At 59.5% G+C, this 24,413-nt stretch overlaps 1 protein-coding gene across 4 annotated transcripts in view; it reads left to right on the top strand.

Annotated features, from left to right (window-relative positions):
- The first annotated feature begins 1,474 nt into the window (after positions 1–1,474).
- The window catches only part of VANGL2 (VANGL planar cell polarity protein 2), a 48,870-nt gene continuing 25,931 nt past the window's right edge, over positions 1,475–24,413 (top strand). For 2 of the 4 annotated variants that reach the window (XR_016347759.1, XM_075908413.2), the window contains exons 1-2: positions 1,475–1,752; positions 22,311–22,517. The gene's annotated coding sequence lies outside the window, so the exon portion shown is untranslated. Of the gene's footprint in view, positions 1,753–8,063; positions 8,233–22,310; positions 22,518–24,413 lie in introns of all 4 variants that reach the window. The other 2 variants (XM_075908414.2, XM_089772811.1) reach the window with 2 other exon arrangements.

Below are 24,413 nucleotides of genomic sequence, written 5' to 3'. Positions count from 1 at the left end.
CATTGAGAACTGTGGAGAATCCCCCTTGAGATCAATGGTCCTGGCCCCTCATTGAGAACTGTGGAGAAACCCCCTTGAGATCAATGGTCTTGGCCCCTCATTGAGAACTGTGGAGAATCCCCCTTGAGATCAATGGTCCTGGCCCCTCATTGAGAACTGTGGAGAAACCCCCTTGAGATCAATGGTCCTGGCCCCTCATTGAGAACTGTGGAGAATCCCCCTTGAGATCAATGGTCCTGGCCCCTCATTGAGAACTGTGGAGAAACCCCCTTGAGATCAATGGTCTTGGCCCCTCATTAAGAACTGTGGAGAATCCCCCTTGAGATCAATGGTCCTGGCCCCTCATTGAGAACTGTGGAGAAACCCCCTTGAGATCAATGGTCCTGGCCCCTCATTGAGAACTGTGGAGAATCCCCCTTGAGATCAATGGTCCTGGCCCCTCATTAAGAACTGTGGAGAATCCCCCTTGAGATCAATGGTCCTGGCCCCTCATTAAGAACTGTGGAGAATCCCCCCTGAGATCAATGGTCCTGGCCCCTCATTGAGAACTGTGGAGAAACCCCCTTGAGATCAATGGTCCTGGCCCCTCATTGAGAACTGTGGAGAAACCCCCTTGAGATCAATGGTCCTGGCCCCTCATTGAGAACTGTGGAGAATCCCCCTTGAGATCAATGGTCCTGGCCCCTCATTAAGAACTGTGGAGAAACCCCCTTGAGATCAATGGTCCTGGCCCCTCATTAAGAACTGTGGAAGCTGTAAGGTTCTAAACACCATGGGGTAAATACAGCTGCCCTGTTTTTTTGCCCAGTCATTTACACCGGTGCAACCCCTCTGGTCCGGGGCTGCTCTACGCCCTCTTGGCCCTTCCTGCTGCAAAAGGGGGCCGGAAGTTCAGGGTAAGGCAGGGGTGCATCGGAGCCCAATTCATGGCGCTAAGTGCCTGAAGGGCTGGGCCAATCAGAGAGGAGGGAAGTACCCATGGGCCAGTCTGCGTGGCTCTGTGTGCGGGACAGGGGCCACTGACGTCACCCAGCCTTAGTAAAAAGTTGCGGGGAGGGGGAGCTTAATTTCATCCTCAGTCGGCGGGGCGGAGCGGGGCGGTCTCTGTGGTTTTCTCCCGTCTCCTTCACGTAACAAGAGAAAAATGCCAGGGACTGGGCTAGGCTGGGCATCTAGTTCCCCTCCCGCTCCCGCTTGCGGGGGGAGGGAAATCACAGGAAAGCCTCCCCCCCCTAAAATCTGAAGGGTTGGCCGCCTCCCCCCCCGCAGGAATCTTCCAAAGAAAGAGCCCGGCAGACACTGCGCTCCCCCCCCCCCCGCTCGCCGCTCCTTCCCCCCCTTAGCACCGAGTCCCAGTAAAACAAAAGGGGGGGGGGGACTCTGGGAACTTCATCCCGCAGACAATGGGGAGCGGGGGGCGGGGGAGCGGCTCCTGGAACAGCCGAGGAGGGGTCACACGGCGCGAGGGGACACACACACACACACACACACACACACGCGCGCGCGGGCGCAGGACGCTGCCGTTCCCAGGCGCTTTGCTTCCCGGCCGGGTTCCGCGATTCCCGGGCGGGCGGGCGGCCCCGGGCGCGACGCCTCCTGCCGGGCGGCTGCTGCGGGCCGAGGGCGAGCGCCGGCCCCATGCCGGCTGGCGGGGCGCGGGGCGCGGACAAAGGGGCCGGGCGGAGCCGCGGGGGAGCCCGCCGGGGCCCCGGGCTGTAGCCGAGAGCGACGCGGATCGCGGGGCGCTGCCTGGTGAGTCGGGGCGGGACCCGGCAAAGCGCCGGCCCCGAGCGGGCGCAGGGAGCAGCCGCCGGCGGGGGGGGGAGGTTGGGGGGTCCCCGGCGCGGGGCAGGTTGGGGGGTCCCCGGCGCGGGGCAATTTTCCATTCACGCGGGGGGGGGGCAGTGGGCCTGGTGTGACCTGTTGGCTCGGCTCGGCTCGGCTCGGCTCCCCCTTCCCTGCACGCGCAGGCCTCAGAGCCGGGGGCTTTCCTGGGGCCGGGGCCAGGTGGGGCTGCTTGCTGCGGGGGAGGCGCAGATATTTGTGAAAGGCCCGACCCGGAGCCGAGGAAAGGGGGGGCCGCTATTGATTTCCCACCTCTGTTTAACTGTGAGGGGTGGGGGTGGGTTCTGCACGGCTCATCCCCACGCCCTGGCCTTTGCAGATGGAGCAGTTCCAGGAGGGGGCTGTCCGCAGGCAGGGTCCCTTTCACACGAGCCAGACCACCCGGCAGGGAGAGCCAGATCCCCAATGCGCAGCGGGGGAGGCTGGGATCAAAGGGGGCCCAGACACACGGGGGAGAAGGGGATGCCTGGTCTGTATTCCAACAAGTCTCCCCTCCTCCCCTTTTTTACCTTTGGTTTAACAATCATGTGAAATTCATGGTGGAAAAACAAGGAAGCATTTAGACCCTCCCAATACAGAAAAGCTGGGTATGTTTTAAGGTTTCTAGGTTATCCGTGCACAGCTGCACTAGTGCAGACCTCCGTGTAAACAGGGGTGCACCCCCCAGGCAGGGGAAAGCAGGGAGAGCTGTCAGTGGTGTAAATCACCTTTTTACACCCATGCTGTTGTATCTGCACTAGGGATTTGTATCTGTGTAACTACATCCATGCACAAACTCCCAAGTCTTGATAAGACCCGAATTCCTCATGGGGCCGAGGGGAATGTCTCAGGGCTGGTGCAAATTCATGTTCCTTGGCGGGGACACACACACACACCCCCCCTAGTATCCTCTCTTGTCATTGCACAGTTTGTGCAAATGAAAGGTGGCAATTTGGCCTGGCAACTGGGTTAAATTATCCTGACTTGGGGCAGGCTGGGGGCGTTTCTCATGCTTATCTGGCCCCCTCGCCCCCTGTGATGATCCCTCGTTTTGAGGAATTAGCACAAGTAAGTGTTGGTGGGGCTGCGGGCAAAGGTGTGAATGTGTGTTACTCCCAGGCGGATGCGCCAGCCTTGCTTGCCCTGATCTGAGTGAGCGAGGGGCCGGATTCAGAGCTTGTTTACACCAGTCTGACCTCTGGCACAGTGGAGCGGCGACTGGAGTTACTCCTGGATTACTCCAGATCTGGCTTCAGGTCTCGGCCTGGGTTGGGACCTTGTCTCCCGATGGAAGGGGGCGAGAGTCCATTTCCCCTCAGGCCTTGGAATCACTGACGAAGAGGTTTTGAAAAAAATAGTTTCCCAGGGCCCCTGGGGCGGGCGCTTAATCACAGCAGCTCTGGATTGTGTTGGGACTATCTGGGCTCGGAGGCAGACAGCGTCTGGTCCCTGGTCTCGCTTCATGCCAGCCCGACTCCCCTGGAGTTACTGCACCGAATCCCGCTGATGTAATTAGCAGATGACTTCATTTCCAGCCGGAGATGGCTCCTTTCCTGGCTGGCCTGGGTGCTGAGTTTGGGCTCCGGCCTTTCCGGGGTGGCTGTCGAGGGCTAAGGGGATGTCAGAGCCTTTGAGCAAACTCCACTCCGCAGTGGCTTGTCGATTTCAAGGCTGGGGGGGAGGGCTGGCCTGACCCTCCCAGGCCCGGGGACCCCAGGAGTGACTCTGAGATTTGACCTGGCGTGGGGCTGAGCTTGCTCTGTGGGGGTCAGCGACACCGCATGGCCCGGGCGGCCTTTGTGCTCAAGGCCCTTTGGTGCAAATGAGCTGGCAGTGAAGCGAAGCGGAACATGGATCCGTGTCCCAAGGGGCCGGGTTTGTGCAGACGAGATGACCGGCCCTTGCAGTGGGGCCTGGGACCGAGGGGGGCGGCTGCTGCACCCGCTGGCTTGAAGGCGTTTCCAGCATAGGCTGGGTTTGCAGTTGGCTTCGGCGGCTCCCCGCACCCCCACTATGCGCTTTGTCTCAAAGCTGGCGATGACCGTGGCTCAGTGAGGGGCGCGCCAAGTGCGCCTTCAGTGTGCACCAAAAGACACTGTGTGCCTCAGTTTCCCTTCCTGTCCTTTACCAGGCTTGTCTGTTTTTGGACGTAAGCTCTTCAGGGCAGGCAGCGTCGGTTGCCTCTAGCTCCCAGTGCCTGTAGCTCCCACTGCCGGGCTCCTCGTGGGGAGACACAAAGCACGAGCGGACGGGACCGTGGAGAGGGGCGGGGCTTTGCCACGGGCAGCTCTGTGCCGGGTGAATGGCTGGAGCGGAGGAGGGCAAATAGGCCACCGTGTCTCTAAGCCTGGTTGCCTGGGGATCCTGCAGGCTGTTGAGCTGCTTCCTTAGGGCCGGACCCTGCAAAGGGATCCCGGGGAGCTGGGCCCCAGTGACAGGCTCCATGCAGGGCTGGGGCCAAAGGGGCCTGGCTAGCCGCTCTCCTGCAAAGGGCGCCGGTGCTCGGGTACCATCCTCCTCTCCCTCTGCACCACTGCAGCCAAACTGCACATGGGCCAGCGCAGTGGGGGATCAGCCCCCTTGTACAGACCAGGCAGACCCCGGCCAGAGTCGTGCAGGAGCCGAACCTTCCAGTCCTGTGCCTGTGCCCAGCCTTGGTGTGAGTGGGTGGGAAGGAGGCAGTGTGGTCCCATGGTGAGAGGAAGGAGCAAGAGTTTGTGCTGCCTGGTTCCCTTCCCATCTCTAGGGGAGCGGGACGCCCCTGAGCTCCATTCCCAGCTCAGCTGCTGGATGGCAAGTCACTTCCCCGCTCGGGGAGAGGAGGATAATTCGGGCCTGACGCCAGGAGCCTGGCAAGTTCCTCAGGCGCTTGGAGAGTCTGGGCGAAGTGACTTCGGGGCAGGGGCTGCTGTTTGCTAGGTTTGTACAGCTCCCGGCGCAGGCTTGGGACCGCGAAGTGCTACCGAAATACAAATATTTAATAACAGGCGTTTGTAAAGAAACAAAAATCCTCCCTCCCCCCCGGACATCAGAAGGCCAGTCTCTAAATAGCGTAAGACCGTCCCTCCAGGAATCCAGCCGCACTTCTCAGACAGCAGTGGCTCAGCTTCGCCAGCCCTGGTGGTCCAGCGAGGGCGTGCCTGGGTCTTGGCAGGCTTGGGTTCACATCTCTCCCTTGCCGTGGATGTAACCTCTCTTTGCTTCAGTTTCTCACCTGTATAATGGGGGCTGGGAGAATAAGTATGTCAGACCAGGAAGTCCTCCGAGGCTAGAGGAGTGGGTGCCAGGTAGGTACCCAGTGAGGGTAGGGAAGGGTTAGGGTTAGTGAAGGGGAAATTGAGGCAAGCGACTGGTTCAGGTACATGCTGAGACTCAGCTGGGAGTAGGTCCTGGCTGCCCGGTTACATGCGCCTTCTCCACAGTCTCTCTTGTTCAGTATTTTCATCAACCATTTAGCTATTGGCAGAGAGAGAGAGAGAGAGTACAGTTATAAAGTCTGCAGATGATCCAAGCTGGGAGGGGTTGCAACTGCTTTGGAGGATGGGTCCTAATTCAAAATGATCTGGACAAGCTGGAGAAATGGTCTGAGGGAAACAGGCTGAAATGTAATAAGGACAAATGCAAAGTGCTCCACTTAGGAAGGAACAATCGGGGTGTCACACACAGAACGGGAAGCGACTGTCTAGGAAGGAGTCCTGCCGAAAGGAATCTAGGGGTCAGAGTGGACCACAAGCTAAATATGAGCCAACAGTGTGACACCGTTGCAAACAAAGCAAAGCTGATTCTGGGCTGTATTGACAGGAGTGTTGAGAGCAAGACACGAGGAGTCATTCTTCTGCTCTACTCTGCACTGATTACGCCTCAGCTGGAGGATTGTGTCCAGTTGTGGGCACCACATTTCAGGAAAGATGTGGCGACATTAGAGACGGTCCAGAGAAGAGCAACAACAATGACAAAAGGTCTAGAAAACATGAGCTACGAGGGAGGCTGAAAGTATTGGGCTTGTTTAGTAGTAAAGAGAAGACTGAGAGGGGATGTGATAGCAATTTCCAAATACGTAAAAAGGTGTCATGAGGAGGAGGGAGGAAAAATGTTTCTTGACCTTTGAGGACAGGCCAAGGAGCAATGGGTTTAAACTGCAGCCAGGGAGGTTTAGGTTGGACATTAGGAAAAACTTCCTGCCTGTCAGGTGGTTAAACGCTGGAGTAAATTGCCCGGGGAGGTTGTGGAATCTCCATCCCTGCAGATATTGAAGAGCAGGTTAGACAGACCCCTGGCAGGGATGATTTAGATAGGGGGACGGAATATTTTTGGGGCTGAGGGTCGCTGACCCCCAGAACAATCAGTCGGGAATCGCACACAAGTGAGAAGCAAAAACCCCGCAAACAAACCCTCTCTGACATGGCCCTGCATGACGAGGAGAAAGACACGCCCCACATTCCCTTGCATGCTAGAGCCTCGTGGGGCCCAGGCTGGTAGATTTTGTATGCTGTGGCCCCACAGGGGAGGGTGGGGAGCCAGCGCAGGCTCCCCAATGCTGGGGGCGAGCCCCAAGCCTCAAGCAAGCTGAGGGTCTCATCCAGCCCCCGGCCTTAGGTTCCCCACCCCGATCTAGATGGTGCTTGGTCCTGCTGTGGGGCAGGGTCTGGACTTGATGCCCTCTCAAGGGCCCTGCCTGTTCGTGTCCTGTGATTCATGGCTCCGCGTTCCTGTACATGAGCGGGGTTTCCGTGCTGACGGGCATGGGGTCGGGAGTCGGGTGGGGTGGCCGCTGAGGTTCAAGTGACCATGGAGAAGGCAGCTGGCTTCACCTTTCCGAGCCTGGAGGGGAGATCCCGCTGCTCGCTTCCCTGCGCCCTTGTCTGGGGCTAATGAGGCGGCTTCGACGGTCCCCGAGTCAAAGGTTTTGAACTGCAAAGAGGGCGGCTCAGTGGAGGGTTATGGGGAGGTGGGAAGGGCTCAGGGAGGACACAGAGGTCTGGAGGCTGCGGAGGGAGGCGTGGGAGGCTGGGGGAGCATCGCGGGCCATTGCAAACCGGGGAGTTCTGGCACTGAAATTACTGCAGGGTCGGGAGATGCGGCTGCTTAGGAAAGCGGATTTCCCTTCCCGCGCCGGTGGAGAAGGCCGTGTGATTTAGAATCGCACTGTGATGTACCAACCACCCGCAGGGCCCCGGGCTGGGAGGGTGCATTGTGACAGGTCTCCCTGCAAAGCGGCTGCTTGTGGGTGGGACGGGATTCCTGCTGCCCAAAGCAAAGTGAAGCAGCAAATAACCCAGCACCAGGCTGCTCTAGGTCTCTTCACCAAAGCTGCCTGGTTCAGCCCCAGGCCCATTTTTACAGCGTGATTCGTTTTCAAACACGAGTAACTGTGCTCGTGCGAAATCGTGCCACACTGGTGTAAGAGCCGTGCAAAGGGAGGGCAAAGTGGCTGGGAAAGCTTTCTGACTGGGTCACCCTTTATAGGCCGTTTGCATTGGTGTAAATAAATGCACTAAGTGCAAGGACTTGGGAAGCTTCTCAGGGTTTGTGGCGGTTTTGGGGCACTAGCAGCTAAGAGCACAACGCAATTTCTGCTCCTGCTATCTGGACTGGGGAATAGAAGCCAGTTTTCTAGTCCAGAGGCCTTGTCTCAGTGCTGCAGGTTGCACCAGGGTAACTCCAAGAGTTTTCACTCGACCTAGTTAAATTGGTGCAAACCGGTGCTTGGATCAGCTTGTGTCTGTAACTTACTGACTTTAGCAGGTTTTGGTGCAGGAGGGGATTTGCACTGATTTCACTGGGCGGGTTTAATACAGCTTTTACGTGAAACCAGTGCAATTTGTGTTCTAAAAAAGGCCAAAGGGACTTGGTACAAAACTCAAACAATCCCTCCCCTCCAAACCCTGAGATTGGCTCAAAATCATGAGGTTTTTTCAAGGGGATAATGACTGTGAGGTTCTTGTCTTTGCCTCCATTGAATGAGGACTAGACACATACCTGCAACTCTCACAACTTTATCCCATGTCTCATAATATTTAAGTGTTGTCCTCAAACCCCTGTGCTTAATCACGTGACTGCGTGAGAATCCCTGCCTTCTTAAAGTCAGTTTCTAGTGTCTGTGGTTGCAGAGAAAGGTTTGACAATGTGCCCAGAATGCTCTGTCAAAGCTGAACCTCGAGCAGGCAAATAAAGAACTCACAGAGCGTAGAACTGGAAAAAAATGTGGCTTAAAAAATCACAAATCTCGCCCTATTCAGGCCCCAGTCCAGACTTGGGAATACTTGGCGTTGGCAGAACAGTCTCCTAATCACATGTGACTGGAAGCCGTGGCTTGCGGAAGAAAACCGTGGGCAGTGATCAAAGAATACGCAGGGGTTCTCAACAGGGTCTTTGGACCCCGGAGACTGCAAGGGAACTCCAGACCTGGCAAGTCATGTCCGAGGCCACGGGGGGCCGGGATGGTCGATTCCTCCCCCTCCCTTCCTGGGGGTGCTAGTAGGGAGGGGGAGCCGTGGGGATGGGGTGTGCTCAGGGGAGGGGGAAAGAGGTGTGGAAGAGGAGGGGCAAGATTGGACTGGGAAGAGATGGGACGGGATGAGGCCTTGGGAGAAGGGGTGGAGTATGGGTGGGTATGGGGCTAAGGGCTGACCAGGGATTAAACATCCAGGGGAAATTAGGGGTGTGTGTGTGTGTGTGTGTGTGTGTGTGTGTGTGTGTGTGTGTGTGTGTGTGTGTGTGTTTGGGGGGAGGTCACAAAATATTTAAAATCAAAATGGGTGTCCTCAGGTAGGTGAAGTTTTGAAAACTGCTGGGTTAGTAGCAATGAAGCCCAGAGACGGCTGGTTGGGAACGTCTGTTCTGTCCAGCTCATAAAGTGAAAATTAAGCCCTGTCATAAGGAATACCCGCCCCCCCCCCACACGCCTACCCCTCTCCCCGCCTGTGGAAGGCACTGCAGCAGGGAGCCATGGAGCCAAGAATTGAGCAAAATCCAAGAGGGATTGGACCTTGATACAATTAACATGAGTACCCAGCGTTTTCATGGTGACTGGCAAGGGACATTAATTCATGTTTCTGGGTTGAAGCCAGTGTCTGCCCGTTTGGGATCAAGAGGAGACCATTGTAGCTAGGGCTGCCAGATGATTTCAACAGAAATACTGGACACACGTGACATTCCATCACTATCTACATTCCATCTGATTTAGAAAATATCCGACACTTCTATTTTCTCCATTTGTTTCCTGAAGAGAACGCTGAAATCCTGGACTGTCCAGTTCAAAACTGGACACGTGGCAGCCCTGCTTGTAGAAGGGAAGGGGCAGATTATCCTACATTTCTCCAATATGGGGTCCTTCCACCTCCCTCTGCAGCAGCCAGTGCCGGCAGATCTAGGAGACTGGGCTAGATGTGCCTGTGATCTGAGCCAGTCCGGCACTTCTCTGTTTCTCCAAGAACCACGAGACTTTCAGCAAAATCACAAGAGCTGCCGGCTCTGGGGTCAGACCTAGCTCATGAGGCCTCTGATTAAACAGGTGTCTATGAAGCTGAGGTGGGGAGGGGGCTGGTGAAATGCCAGGTTTCACCATCAAACCAGTTGCCTACTTTTTGGGGGTGTCAGTGGCCTGCCTGGTGGACCACAACTGGAAGGTGAAATGCCTGAAGTCTTGGTTGTATCCAGACGGGGATATGGGCTGGAGGAGACCCCGGGGCGGAGCCCTGCAAAATCTGCGGCTATCTGCTTTACATCCGTGGGCGTCACATCCACCGCTCCCTTTTGCGGCTGTGGATCCCAGTGTCGTATCTAGAACCATGCACGTTGCAGGTAGCGGTGGAGGGGGGTTGGCAGAGCCGGTGGTCGTGTGTGCGGATGCGGATACCAGTGTTGTGTCTAGAACCCTGCACGTTGCAGGTAGCGGTGGAGAGGGATCGGGAGAGCCGGTGGTCATGTGTGCGGATGCGGATACCAGTGTTGTGTCTAGAACCCTGCACGTTGCAGGTAGCAGTGGAGGGGGGTTGGGAGAGCGGGTGGTCGTGTGTGTGGATGCGGATACCAGTGTTGTGTCTAGAACCCTGCACGTTGCAGGTAGCGGTGGAGGGGGGTTGGGAGAGCCGGTGGTCGTGTGTGTGGATGCGGATACCAGTGTTGTGTCTAGAACCCTGCACGTTGCAGGTAGCGGTGGAGAGGTATCGGGAGAGCCACGGGTCGTGTGTGCGGATGCGGATACCAGTGTTGTCTAGAACCCTGCACGTTTGCAGGTAGCGGTGGAGGGGGGTTGGGAGAGCCGGTGGTCGTGTGTGCGGATGTGGATACCAGTGTTGTGTCTAGAACCCTGCACGTTGCAGGTAGCGGTGGAGGGGGGTTGGGAGAGCCGGTGGTCGTGTGTGTGGATGCGGATACCAGTGTTGTGTCTAGAACCCTGCACGTTGCAGGTAGCAGTGGAGGGGGGTTGGGAGAGCGGGTGGTCGTGTGTGTGGATGCGGATACCAGTGTTGTGTCTAGAACCCTGCACATTGCAGGTAGCGGTGGAGGGGGGTTGGGAGAGCTGGTGGTCGTGTGTGTGGATGCGGATACCAGTGTTGTGTCTAGAACCCTGCACGTTGCAGGTAGCGGTGGAGAGGGATCGGGAGAGCCGGTGGTCATGTGTGCGGATGCAGATACCAGTGTTGTGTCTAGAACCCTGCACGTTGCAGGTAGCGGTGGAGGGGGGTTGGGAGAGCCGGTGGTCATGTGTGCGGATGCAGATACCAGTGTTGTGTCTAGAACCCGGCACGTTGCAGGTAGCGGTGGAGAGGGATCGGGAGAGCCGCGGGTCGTGTGTGCGGATGCGGATACCAGTGTTGTGTCTAGAACCCTGCACGTTGCAGGTAGCGGTGGAGAGGGATCGGGAGAGCCGCGGGTCGTGTGTGCGGATGCGGATACCAGTGTTGTGTCTAGAACCCTGCACGTTGCAGGTAGCGGTGGAGAGGGATCGGGAGAGCCGCGGGTCGTGTGTGTGGATGCGGATATGACTGCGGATACCAACGTGCTATCGGCTCCACCCACGGAGGGGAAGGAAAGGTTTTGTTTTGAGTTGGAGGAGGCGCGTGCAAACTAGGGAGAGGTGAGTCAGTTTCTTTGGTGGCCTCTTTCCACCTTCTCAGCTGACGGGAGGTGAGGCTAGCTGCAGCTATCCGCTGAGGGTGAGAAGAGGCAGGTGAGGCTAGCTGCAGCTCTCCGCTGAGGGTGAGAAGAGGGAGGTGAGGCTAGCTGCAGCTCTCCGCTGAGGGTGAGAAGAGGGAGGTGAGGCTAGCTGCAGCTATCCGCTGAGGGTGAGAAGAGTTTCTTGGTGACCTAGTTCTCGTGCGTTTACCCAGCAAGGGCTGGCGTTTACCTGCCCAAGTGGAGTCGCTTGTGGTAACCCTCCCTGGCAGGGTGGGCATGGAACTAGGCCAAGCGTCCCGCTCCAGTCAGCCTGGCCAGTGGCCACTGCACTGAGCGCAGCGGGCACGAGTGTGGGTTTTGAGGGCAGTGCTCTCTGGGGCTTGCCCTGCCATCTGCGGGCGTCTGAATAGCCAAGCTGGCAGAGCCCCCCAGGCTCCCGTAGCTGCAGCACGGAGTGCACGTGTGAGATCCTGCCCCCGCCCATGCCTGCCCCCCGCCCCCGCTCAGCCAGCTGCCTCCCTGCCCAAGCTGCCCATGGCCGGCGGGGGTGCAGGTGGCCGTGATGTGGGCGGCAGGGCAGAGCTGTGCTGTCATATCAAGCCGGCATGCGGCCGGGAACCAAAAGGACGGAGCTGGGACCCCAACCAGGCGCTGCCTCCAGCCCCCAGCCAGGAGGGGAGGAGGGAGTCGATGTTCGCTCGTTTGTTCTCCGTCGCCCGGTGTCTTCACAAGGAGCGTGGGCGTCTCCTGCTCCGAGATGCGCCCCGGCTCTGACCGTCACTGCGGGATGCGGGGGAGGGAGGGGGTCCTCTGGCCTCTGCTGTGGGCATGAGGTCTCAAGTTCCTTAGACATGTTATGGTAGCTCCCAGGCACCCCTCATTGGCCAGGACCCGGGGGTGCTCGGAGCTGCACAGACACAGACCAGGATGATCACAGGGGTCTGTGGATGATGCACGTTCTTTCCCTTTGGAGCAGTGATTAGGGATGTGAAGGGTTAACCCGTAAGCATCACCCTTAGCGATTCCGCTAACCCTTAGCCAGTGGGGCTGGAGCAGCTCCCCGCCTGGCGTGGGCAGGGGCTGCTCTGGTCTTCCCTAGCAGCCTTTGTCTGCAGCGAGGGGGGGACCACTCCAATCTGGGGGGCCCAGCCAGGCTAGAGTGGCTCCCCCCGCCCACTTCCCTTCAGTCTGTTATCAGCGTGTTTGACCGGTTGCCCCGTCAAACGGGATTTTACAGCGCTATTGGCCACGCTCCCTGTGCCGGGGCTCACAGCCCCGCCTGGCATTTACAGGGACAAAACCCACCAGGTTGCTTGGTCATCACAGCGGCTAGTAACCAAGTTCTAGCTGAGGGAGGATGGCCCAGTGGTTAGAGCTGCCTAGCACTTGGGCCGTCTAGTGTCAATTCCCTGCGCTTTCTGTGTCTCAGTCTCCCCCGTTGTGCGGCGGGCACAGTAGCCCTGTCTTGCGTTGCGGGACTGGTGTGAGGATAAATCCCAGGCAGATCGCGTGGTACTGCAGGCCACGGAAGTGCCTGCGGCTTTGTCTGCACCATGCCAGCTGGCTCGGGCGGCGGGGCTCTGAACCAGCAGCGGTGCCATTCGCGCTTTGCTACCGTGCAGGCGTAGCCCGAGACAGACAGCCGTGCCCGGCCCCCTCCCCCTACTCAAAGAGCAGGTCGCTGCCACGTGTGTCAGACCCCCCCCCCCCCCCACCCGTCTGGGGTCTGGAGAGGGCTCTGCTCATCTCCAGCATGCCGCCCGGAGTGAGCGATGGTCTCAGGCAGGCTGACGCGGGCCGTTGGAAATTAACGATGCTACTAAGGCTAATTAGCAGTCTAGCTCTTACGGAGCCCTTTGCGCGCATAGATCTCAAAGTGCTTTACCCAGGAGCGCAGGGTCATTATTCCCATGGGACTGATGGGGAAACCGAGGCACGGAGCCGGGGAGTGACTTGCCCACAGGCAGTGGATGTGAGTCTCATGGTCACTAAGGCCTGGCCTGCTGTTGGACCTGAGGTCGACCGGGCTGGGAAACGCCCCGCGCCCTGAGCACCGTAACCCCGGTGGGGAGCGGTGAGATTGGCAGAGCCAGTGTAGCCACAGGCTTTGACTGAACATTTGGTCTAATCTGAAGCCACGGAGAGAGGGCGACAACCCCCCACTTCCCGTGGTGGTTTGTTCCAGTGTGAAAACCTGGATCTTATTTCTAATCGGCCTGGCTTGAACTTCCAGCCCTTGGTTCTCGCTCTACGATTGCTCACGGAGCCCTCCCTTCCCAGGGAGAAAGTCCCACATGCAAATGCGGCCGCCCTGTCTCGTCCTGGGCCGGTGTCTGCTGCTGCTGGGCTGCGGTTCCGGGCGCTGCTGGGGGAAGGGTTTAATGTTTATAAATACAGCGGGGGAGGAATAAATCTAATCCCTAACCCCGCGGAGCAGTGTTTCCTGTCAGACGACCACTTGTCAGGAGAGATTCATGCGTCACCCAGCTGATTAGCAAAGCACCCACAGCTGGCATCATGTGTTTCAGAGGTGGTGCACATCCACACATATATTGGTGCACGTAACAAAAATTATTCTGTACATGGATGAAAAAAAATTAGAGACCACATTTCCTGTGGGTATTTCAGATGTTGCCCTCCCATGCGCCTGCTGGTTGGTTCTGCTTTAATGCCCCATGTCGTATTGTGATGCCGGGGGGGGTGTAGGTGGAAGGCAGCCAGGAGGGGGGCAGGTGCAGGAGTGGGAAGACGGGTGACCAGCAAGGAAGTGCCAGCTGGCTGCTTTATTTACAAACAGACCTTGCAAAAGTGATGGATGGATTTCCACCCCCACCGCCCCCAGCCCATCTGGCTTTAGTCCCAGTCTTCGGAGCACGTTTTATCTCTCCGGGCTTAGTGGAAGTTGTGGGTCTCTGCTGCCGCTCTGGTGCACAGTGGGGCCTTCTCCAGACACAGATGGGTCTGTTCTTGCTGATCCCCAGGAGGGATGTAAAGTCCCTTGCGACTGGTTAACTGGGACGATTACTTCCCGTTTAACTGCAGCTGGGCTGGAGCAGCCCCCTGCCCGCGACGGGCCCCACGGGGCTGGAGCAGCCCCCTGCCCGCGACGGGCCCCACGGGGCTGGAGCAGCCCCCTGCCCTCGATGGGCCCCACGGGGCTGGAGCAGCCCCCTGCCCGCGACGGGCCCCATGGGGCTGGAGCAGCCCCCTGCCCGCGACGGGCCCCACGGGGCTGGAGCAGCCCCCTGCCCGCGACGTGCCCCGCAGCCCCCTGCCCGCGACGGGCCCCGCAGCCCCCTGCCCGCAACGGGCCCCACGGGGCTGGAGCAGCCCCCTGCCCGCGACGGGCTCCACGGGGCTGGAGCAGCCCCCTGCCCGCGACAGAGCAGCCCCCTGCCTGCGACAGAGCAGTCCCCTGCCCATGGCGGCTGGGAGCTGCTGTAGCCCCCGCTGGTTGCCCTGAGCCAGTAAGCACCCCCCAAGGGCGAGGGTCCCCAGTTCACCTTTTACATCCCGGGCCCCGTCCGGTGCTGCTGGAGCGGGTGCCCTCGACTGACCCGTCCATAGGCCAAGGCGCGAAGGGACCATTGTGATCCCTGGTCCAGGGCTGAGGAGCCTTTTTTGGGTCGGGGGCCGCACACAAGCGAGAGCGAAAGGAAAACCCCTCACTGAGGCGCCCCCGACTGAGAAGCAGGAAGACTCTCCCCATTCCCCTCCCACGCCAGAGCCGGGGGGCCCAGGCTAGTCCATTTGTGTGCTCCAGGTCCGTGGGGGGGGGTAGTGGGGCGATGGGAGCACCAACGCAGGCTCCCCAGTGCTGGGGGGAGCCCCGAGCATAGGGGCAGATCCTGGCATGGTGGGGGCCACATCCAGCCCCCGCCCTTAGGTCCCCCACCCTGCCCTAGTCTGCCCTGCATCGCACAAACCAGAGACCCCCCGGCGTTTTCTGGGAGCCCCTAACGGGTGGTTGGAATTGGGGATGTTAAGTATCGATTAGGTAACTACTCGACAGTCGATGGAATTTCCATTGCCTACTCGATAGTCGGTGAGGGGCTCCCACCGCGGCGCTGTAGTAAGAGAGCAGAGCCGCAGCGGGGGCCGGCCCAGCTCTGCCCCCCCTGCACCACAGAGACAGTGCTGGGGCGACCCGCTAAGCTGGCTTCCCCCAGCACAGGCTCCTCCCCCCCCTTGCTGCCTCTGATACAGCCTCTGAGGCAGCGGAGGTGGGGGCAGCGACTCGTCGAGTAGAGACTCTGCTACCCGCTAAGCTGGCTTCCCCCAGCACAGGCTCCTCCCCCCCTTGCTGCCTCTGATACAGCCTCTGAGGCAGCGGAGGTGGGGGCAGCGACTCGTCGAGTAGAGACTCTACTACCCGCTAAGCTGGCTTCCCCCAGCACAGGCTCCTCCCTCCTCTTGCTGCCTCTGATACAGCCTCTGAGGCAGCGGAGGTGGGGGCAGCGACTCGTCGAGTAGAGACTCTGCTACCCGCTAAGCTGGCTTCCCCCAGCACAGGCTCCTCCCCCCCTTTGCTGCCTCTGATACAGCCTCTGAGGCAGCGGAGGTGGGGGCAGCGACTCGTCGAGTAGAGACTCTGCTACCCGCTAAGCTGGCTTCCCCCAGCACAGGCTCCTCCCCCCCCCTTGCTGCCTCTGATACAGCCTCTGAGGCAGCAGAGGTGGGGGCAGCGACTCGTCGAGTAGAGACTCTGCTACCCGCTAAGCTGGCTTCCCCCAGCACAGGCTCCTCCCCCCCCTTGCTGCCTCTGATACAGCCTCTGAGGCAGCGGAGGTGGGGGCAGCGACTCGTCGAGTAGAGACTCTGCTACCCGCTAAGCTGGCTTCCCCCAGCACAGGCTCCTCCCCCCCCTTGCTGCCTCTGATACAGCCTCTGAGGCAGCGGAGGTGGGGGCAGCGACTCGTTGAGTAGAGACTCTGCTACCCGCTAAGCTGGCTTCCCCCAGCACAGGCTCCTCCCCCCCCTTGCTGCCTCTGATACAGCCTCTGAGGCAGCGGAGGTGGGGGCAGCGACTCGTTGAGTAGAGACTCTGCTACCCGCTAAGCTTACGCTCATCGGGGAGTCACTACTAGTTGCTGCGCCCCTAGCTGGGATAGCGCCTGTCTCCCGGCTCAAGGCAGCGGCTCCCGTATTTCCCTCCCCTCCCGCCCAGCACGGACGCCTGCTCCTAGACTCCCAGCCCCTCGGCCGCCACTTCTCTGAGGCGGCTCCCTCTCCCCGACCGGCTGCTCAGCTCCCTGCCTGCGCCGTGACCTTCCCAGCCAGCCGGCTCAGCCAGCCCGCTGTGCCGCCTCGGCACAATGGTCAGGGGCCCGCCCCGTTTCCTAGGCAAGCACGTTCCTTTGTAAGGCGAAAGCACCATACACACAACAGAAAGCTCCGGGTCCACGTTCACAAACTTAGCAGTGTCCCGCCCCCGGCGCCTTTGGCTCCGGGAATGAATGGACCCTTCAAAGAGGAGCGTCCGTTAGGCACGGGGCGGAGACGTTCTCGAAGGCACCGCGGGGACTTAGACACACGAGTCCTTTCCCTGTCCTGGCGACTCTCGCTCCAGAGTCATTGGGGTGCTTTTGAAAAATCCCCCCCGTCCCCCATAGGTGGCTGCTCACGGAGTCTAGGAGGCACCAGAGCTCTGCCCGTCCGAGAGTCCAGCCGGCAGGAGAACGATTCAGGAGTCCAGGGTGGTCTGCGTGGGGGAGGGGGTGGCTGCACGCTGCGTTTATTGGCAATACAGTGTGAAAAGCACCGGCCCTGCTGACGTTGTTCTAGTGACTAGTCCGTGTCTCGGAGCAGCCGTTAGAATGGGCCCGAGTGCGGGAGCCGGGTTCGGCCGGCCGGGATTCCGAGGCTCTGGCCTGGCAGGATGAACTCGAAGCTTCTTGGCAGGACACCCCCATTTGTGCAGGATTTGTGCGTGCGGCTGGATCTTGCTGCATTATGTTGCACTCGGTCACTGTGCAGTATCGGCGATTGTTTTTATTGTTGTTTAATATTGGCTGGGGGGGAGGGTTGGGGGTTGCCCCGTCCCTGTTTCGTTGGGATTTACTGTTTGCCGACAGTGCTCGCTTCTAACCAGTGTCCAATTGCAGAATAAAGTCTCAGAAGGGCTGTGTGAGTAACTTGACAGCCAGCGAGCCGTCCTGTGGCACCTTGGAGACTAGCAAGTGTGCTAGGCTGTCAGCTTTGCAGAGTAACTTATTTTGCAACCTGGTGGCCGGTCTCCAAGGCGAGATGACTTTCCCTCCCCCATAACGTCCTGGCCTACGGACGCAGCGACCTTCCAGAGCCGACTGGCCACCCAGCCTCGCCCAGCGCGCCAGGCCTGTACCTGGGACTGGGCTAGCGACGCTGGCGCCCGAGGGCGGGGTAAGAACCCAGCTTGTTTGTGCCGGACCCATGGGGAAGAGCCGTTAGCCTGCAGGGGCTCTGCAGTGAAGGTCTGTCAGGCGGCAGGAGCATCGCTCCCCGTTACCTCCCTAACACCAAAGTCGGGGGGCTGGCAGGCTGCCCACACAGCAGAGCTGCGTTGCACCGCGCAGTGAGGCTGCCTGGCGCTGGCGCAGGCTCTGTCCCAGGGCTGGGCACCATGCGGCCCGGGGCCGGATCCGGCCCATGGGCTCCATCTAGGCGCTATCTGATTACATCCCGCTGCCCTACCCCCAAATCTCCAGGCGCTGGCTCTGACGGCAGTGTCCTCTTTGAACGGCTCCTGGCTCCTGGTCGTGGTGCCGCCCTGGCAGGGGCCGGAGCCGTGAGCCCTTTAAATAGCAGCAATTTAAAGGGCTCACGTTGTGGCCGTGTTGCCCAGCTGCAGGGTTCGCGGCTCCAGCCCCTGCCAGAAGAGAACTGCGACCGGGGGCCCTTTCAACAGCCAACCCCGGGCAGCTGCCAGGCACGCGATAGCGGCGGGGCCAGGAGCCACGAGCTCTTTGCTGTGTTTTTAATTCATGGTCTGCGGCCCCAGACAACTCTGGGGGAGTCTAGTCCTCAGCCCCGCCCCTTCCGCCCCAGGCCCCGCCCCTTCTGGGGTGGAGCTCGCCCGTGGCCACGTACCAATAGTCGTTAAGTGGCCCCCCGTGAAAACGATTGCCCACCCCTGCCCTAGCAGTGGCCAGGTCAGCGGTGTGCCAGCACGCCCTGTTGGGGGTCGTGACATGGGCGTCAATCGGAAACGCACCCACGTCCAGCCTCCTGACCGTTTAAAGGGGTCTCGATGGCAATCAGATCAGAGCCCCTCGTATTGGCCTCCCCTTCAATGCAAAGACTGACCAGGAAGCAGACTGGATCCTCCCCGCACCCCTTTTTCTCTAGGCTGCGGGCAGGGGGCTGGTCCAGCCTCGGGGGACCTGCCATGGGTGGGGGGCATTCCAGCCCAGCTGGAGCAACCCTCACCCATGGTGGGCCTGGCCAGAGCAGCCCCCATCTGCAGGGGAAGGGGGGGGGGTGCGCTCCAGCCTGGAGCAGCCCTCCCCTCTGCTTGCCCCCATTTGATCAGTTAACTAATTAAACAGGATTTTGTATCCCTAGTGCAGACTCTGTGGTGGGCACGGTGTGGGTGGGGGTCATGACGGGAGAGGCGGAGGAATTCTCCCCCCTCTCACCAGAGCAGATTGGCTGGCTTCTCTCCCCTGAGCTAGGCCACAACCACCAGTCGGGTCCTTGCAGTCGCTCGGCCTGGCCCAAAGGACCAGGAGCCGTGTTCCCTGTGAGCTGGGCGCTTGTGCAGCCGCTCACGGGAGATTCCAGTGCCGCTCCCCTGATGAGCAGTGCCTGCAGCTAGGCTAGTGTTTCTCCTGGTGGTGCACATGCCTCGGTGCACATACTTTATTCCACACAGGCAGAAGAGCTCAGAGGGAATGTTGATCAGGAGAGGTGTTGCGTGTGGCTGCGCCAAGGCATGGGTTGTGGGGCGTGAGAGGGCTGCAAACTCCCAGGAACACGCCAGCAGGCAACCCAGTCCCTTAGCTCCGATTCTAATCTGCTGGCGTGTTCCTGCCTGGAGCAGCCTGGCTGTGCACCAGGGCCGCCGCTCAGCTCTGTGTGATGAGTCAGGCCTGCGCTCACTTGCTGCAGATCCACGTTCACCCCTCCTCTGGCACCCAGCAGGGAGTTAATCTTGCTGCCCGTTCCTGTGTCAGACACGCACCATGGGCAGGCTGCAGGGAGGGGTAGTTAAATGGCTTGGTGGGTGGGACAGCGGCCTGGCAGATCTACATTCAGTTCCCAGTGCCCGGGGGCGTGGTTTCAGAGAGGGTGTCTGGGCGCTGGCAGAACAGAAATGAGAACTTCTTTGGATGTAGTCCAAGTCCCTCCTTCTGGGTGGCTTTTTACCCTGGGCAGCCCACTGTGGAAGTTGCTGGGTTTGCTTTGGCCGGGTCCTTGCTCTTTGAGTTTCTCGGTTTGAATGAATCCAACATTCCAATCAAAACTCCGTCCCATCCCTCGCTCTTCTTACACTTTCCAGCCATAATCTCCAAGCATGCAACAAAGACAGTGGCACTTATTATTGCCATTTAACAGTTGGGGAAACTGAGGCACGGGGGGGCGGGGCAGTGACATGCCCCAGGTTACCCTGCAGGCCAGTGGAAGAGCCAGGAATAGAACCCAGGAGTCCTGGCTCAGTGCAGTCTTTAGGCATCGTTGTCGAAGCGTGGGCCCAAGTTGGCAAACCCACATGGAGGCTCTCGGTCAAACACGGTCAGAAACTGCGGGTTGTGGATTGATTCTTGTGTCTGCGGAGGTTTGGAGAACTGTGCTGAGAACCAGCAAGCTTGCACCAGTTCCAGGCACTAGACTTCAGGACAGATGGGGACAAACTGGGGAGAGGCTGGAGAAGAGCCACCAAAATGATCAAAGGTTTAGAAAGCCTGACGTAGGAGAACAGTTAAGAAACGGGGCATGTTGAGTCTTGAGAAAAGAAAACTGAGGGGGGACCTGCCAAAAGTCTTCAGATGCGCAAAGGGCTGTTACGGGGGGATTGGGATCAATTCTGCATGGCCACTGAAGGTGGGACAAGACGTAATGGGGTTTAATTTGCAGCAAGGAAGTTGGAGGTTGGATATTAGGAAAAACCTTTCCAGCTCTGAGTCGTTAAGCTCTGCATCAAGCTTCCAAGGCAGGTTGGAGCGTTTCCATCGCTGGCGATCTTTAAGACCCGTTAGGGATGGTTTGGGTTTACTTGGTCCTACCGCAGGGCGAGGGGGCTGGACTCAAGGTCCCATCATAGAGCCCTGGAAATCCGTGGACATGCGCTTTACGTCTGTGGGTATCTGTGGCAGTGGATAGCCACGGCTCCTTTTTTGCAGCTGCGGATACAATTTTATATCTGTGCAGGGCTCTACCCATCCAGCCTTCCGCTTCACCTCTTCTACAGGGCTGGGTGGGATGTTTCCCCAAGGGTCTAGCTTAGGTGGGTCGGGGATCTGGAAAACTCTGCGGAAGGAGCCCTTCCCCAGCACAGGCTACCAGTCCAACGGCGCCTGCAGGGCCTTGTTCTCCGGGCTGGGTGGGAAGCGCTACGCCGGGATCAGCATCTTTCTGTAATAGGATTCCAGGACTGGCCCTCTGATGCCTAAACCCTTGTCTGTGTCTGTGTGAAGTGACGGGAGCGGCTACAAGGCCATTTTGTTCCAGCTGACCCAGCCAGGGTCGTCCCTGGGTCCATGGGCTTTGACCTCCCGGTTTGAGGTTCTCAGCCATATTTTGCCTTTTTTTAACCTTGCTGAATTGCACCTCTGGGCCAGGTTTCAGCTGCTCCCCGTAGAGTTGCAAAGGGCTTGTAGGGCTCTAAAGAAGCCAGTGTGGGCAGAGTCATGCAATTTCTGTGCTTACCAATAGGGATGTAATTTCCCATTTAATTGGTTAGCCAGCTGAACATAATGATTAACTGGTTAACCAATTGAAGGGGGTAGGGGCTGCTCTCCCGCACCAGTTAACTCATCCTTGGTAAGCACCGCCCGGTGAAAGGGACTGCTTACCGGTTAGCCAGTTACCCTTTCACATGGCTAGTTAGAAAAGCCCTTCGGTTCTGGCTAGGCCTGGTTGGAAAATGCTGAATACTTCCCGCAAAATCGACTGTATATTTGAGTGAGCGCGTTTGTTGTTTGTTTTTGATCAAGAACTCCTCCTTAACGGTAAGAGCTGGGACCACGCAATTCGGGAGGCAGCTTCCTCTTACCATAACTCAAAGCACGGTTGGGGTTTGCTTGTGCCAGGACAATGGGTGTGCCTGGAATGGGATTGCTTCTCCTAAACCCATGCAGGAAAGAGACAGACTCACTGGCTGGGACTGGCTGGCTGAGGAGTGTGTCCCCCCATCTGGGACTGCCTGAGCCTTCCACCCCTGCAGGTGCCCAGTAGGGAGGGAGGGAGGGAGGGAGGTCTGACGCCCTCCCCCAGATTCATGGGTGGGAGGGACTGGCTGCTCCCTTTGGACAGGGAGCGGGGGGAAAGTGCACAGTTTTCTGCATTGCTCACTCTGGCTGGGAAATACAGGGAGAGGAAGGGGAAGAGCAAGCAGCCCCGGTGAGAATCTTGGGGAGGGGGAGCTTTGCCCCCCCCAGCCCTGTACACACACATACCTGCCCAGAGCCTCTCCTCATCCCCAACCCTGACTCCTGCACCACTCGCCCCTGCCCTGAGCCCCCCCTCAGGGGCATCAGTAAATCAAATGCCCCTGCTTTGGTTTTCGTCCCTTTCCCGCCCACGGAACCTCAACCCCCTGCCCCGGAGACATGAAACCTTCCTGCTCGGTTTCACTTCTAGACCCCGTGTTTCGTTTTGAGGGTCAGGTGGGTGGCAAAAGCCGGTTTTCCTCGAAGGCGTTTTGTGGGACGCCTTTGCACCAGCTCTCCTGAGGAATGAAGGCCCCTGCTTTCGGAAGCAGGCCCCCCGTTCAGGTGCTGTCACAGCACCCGTTCCTGTCCCAGGGAGTCCAGTGTTAGCGATTGGTTCTGCAACACCTGGGCGTTGCTCTAAACGCCAGCTTGGGGACTCTTGGCTTAGTCCGCAGGGCAGGCTCCCGAGGACGGAGGGAGCTGGGGGATCAGGGCTTTGGTACCGGAGCGCCGATGGAGCCTTTTGCCTCTCCGCCTGACTAGCTGTTCCCCAAACATCTTCCTGTCCACGGGTGGTTAGGTGGCTTACATGCAGTGAGCGTGCTGGGTCTCAGCCCTGCCCATAGTGCTCACCAGAGCTAGGCAGGGCTGGGCCATGTGTCGTGGAGAAAGATCCGCAGCTCAGTGCTCGGTCTGTGGAGTCCCTGGGCCAGGCCTGGGTACCCCGGTGTCGTGTTAGCTGCGGCGGGGCCTTCGCCTGCTGATTTCTAGTTCTCTCTGGCTTTCCTGTAGCTCCCTGGTGGGACCCCGGAGCAGAAGCCCGGCACCTGAGCTGCTCCAGATGTGTCCCACGTCCGGCCGGACCACGCGGGATCGGGAGCTGGCTGCCGGTTTCCTTTGCGGGTTCAGGGTGTACAGGAGTCTCGGCGACTGATCAGACGGGGGCACGGGACCCGTCTGCCTCTGCCCCCAGCTTCCTCCTCCTGCGCCACTGAGTAGGTGAGTTCCCTCCATGCGCGGGGCTGGACTCGGTTCAGAAAGGGGGGGACCGAGTGGCTTCCCCTCCCTGGGCCCTGGGGCATCTCCCTGGCTCCTTTAAAGGGGGTGGCGATTGGTGGCTGCCCAGGGTTTGTCTTTAATTCCCAGCTTGCTGAGAGTGACATCTCAGCAGGGCGCCTTGGTGTGGGGAACCGGGTTCAGTTCCCGTGGGAGTGAAAATCTAGGGGGTGGGGTGCATGGGCTGTATGTGTGCATGTCATGTGTCAAGGTGCAGATGTGCACAGGGAGGCGTGTGAAGGGGGTTGAGAGTGGGTGTACAAATGGGGTGTGTGTGCACAAGCGTTTGAATCCGTGTGCACAAGCGTGTAAAAGCAGGGTGTGGAGGTGCTGTGAGAAGGTTTGTGCAAGGGGGTGGGGTGCAGTTATGGGTCCTGGGGCACGGAGGGGTGGCTAGGGGGATGCATGGAGAGGCTGGGTGTAGGTCTGCATGCATGCGTGAGTGCACTTGTGAGAGGCTGCGTTCACGTGGGCCATCGCACATGCGTGTGGCTCTGGGGGGCAAGGATGGGTGTGAGCCAGGGGCATGTGCAGTCCTTGGCCTGATGGGGCGGGGGTTGGGGGGGCGGGCAGGCAGCTGTCTCCCGGCAGGCCCTGCTGGCTTTGCTTCCCCGGGTCGGGCGCTGGGAACAGCCAGCAGGGAACAGGGCCCTGCCGGGCTCTACTGGGGCTTGTGAATAGGCCTGGGAGGCAGGGAGGGCAGCTGCTCCGCCCGCCTCGGCCCTGCACCCCTATTGTTCCCTCCGAAATCCGATGCCTCCTTTCAAACAAAGCCTCCAAGGCGGGGGGGGGGGGGGGGGGGGGGGGCGCAGGCTCTCCCGCTATCTGCTTGGGTTTCCTCCCCCTCCACTGCCCGCTTGGGCCTGCACGCTCCTCAGCCTCCATGCCATCGCCTAGGCAACCAGGCTGGGGGGGCTTTTGTTTCCATAGTGATAAATGTGAGAGAATCCAGCATCTGGGACAAAAGCCCCCCCCCCCCATTCCCCCCCCCAAAGCAGAGGGGCCTTGGGAGACGCCAAACACATTTGGGGTTTTCTGTGGCTGAAATGGCATTTCCTAGGTAACTCCTCTCCCGGCGGCTGCCCCCGTGCCGAGCCTCTCCCCCCACCCCCACAGGCCTGCACGTCACCGGGCCCATGCGGGCGGGAGGGTCAGGGAGTCCTGGGAGGGCGGCGCCTACCCCAGAATCGTGAGGGTTGGGGGGTGAATTTGGGGTCTGAACACTGGAGGGTTGAGGCAAGGGGGCTGCTTGCCCTGAAGGGGCGTGTGTGTCTGGGGTTGGATGGAGGGTCTGAGATCTGCTGTGACACCCTCTCCCTGCTTGGCGTGGGGCAGCCCCTCGACGGGTGAGCAGGCCTGTCAGCTGCCGGCAGGGCCGCCTCCCCGGGCAGGAGTCCTTGCTGGTCCCTGGAGGGCGGGTGAGGAATTACTGGCCTGGATTTTGGAACAAGCTTTGGGCCGTGGCTCAGGACCATATGGTGGCAGGTCCTGTCTCAAACACCCCCTTGCCGGGGGCTGTCCTGCCCCAGCTGTGTCTCCCAGAACCTGCCTGGGTGGAGATCCTCTTGCTGCTCTGCCCCCCATGGAACCGCCGGGGCCCAGACATAGACAAGCTGAGCAGTGGCGTTATTTCCACTCCTGCTTCCATGCACGTTGGGGCCACTTGGCTAGCGGATTTCCCCACAGTCTCCGGCCCAGGGAGGGATCCTCCATGAACTGGAAATCCAGGAGTACTGGGGAACCTCTGATAATGCCAGGTCTTGTTCCTTCTCCTGGGTCCCAGCCGCTGTCGGTGCCTGTGCACGCAGGTCCAAATCCATGGGAGCCGGGCTCCTGGGT

The sequence above is a fragment of the Pelodiscus sinensis genome, chromosome 22, assembly GCF_052426305.1.
Source record: "Pelodiscus sinensis isolate ZL-2025 chromosome 22, ASM5242630v1, whole genome shotgun sequence".
Lineage (NCBI taxonomy): Eukaryota > Metazoa > Chordata > Testudines > Trionychidae > Pelodiscus > Pelodiscus sinensis.
This window is presented reverse-complemented; position numbering and strand designations above follow the sequence as displayed.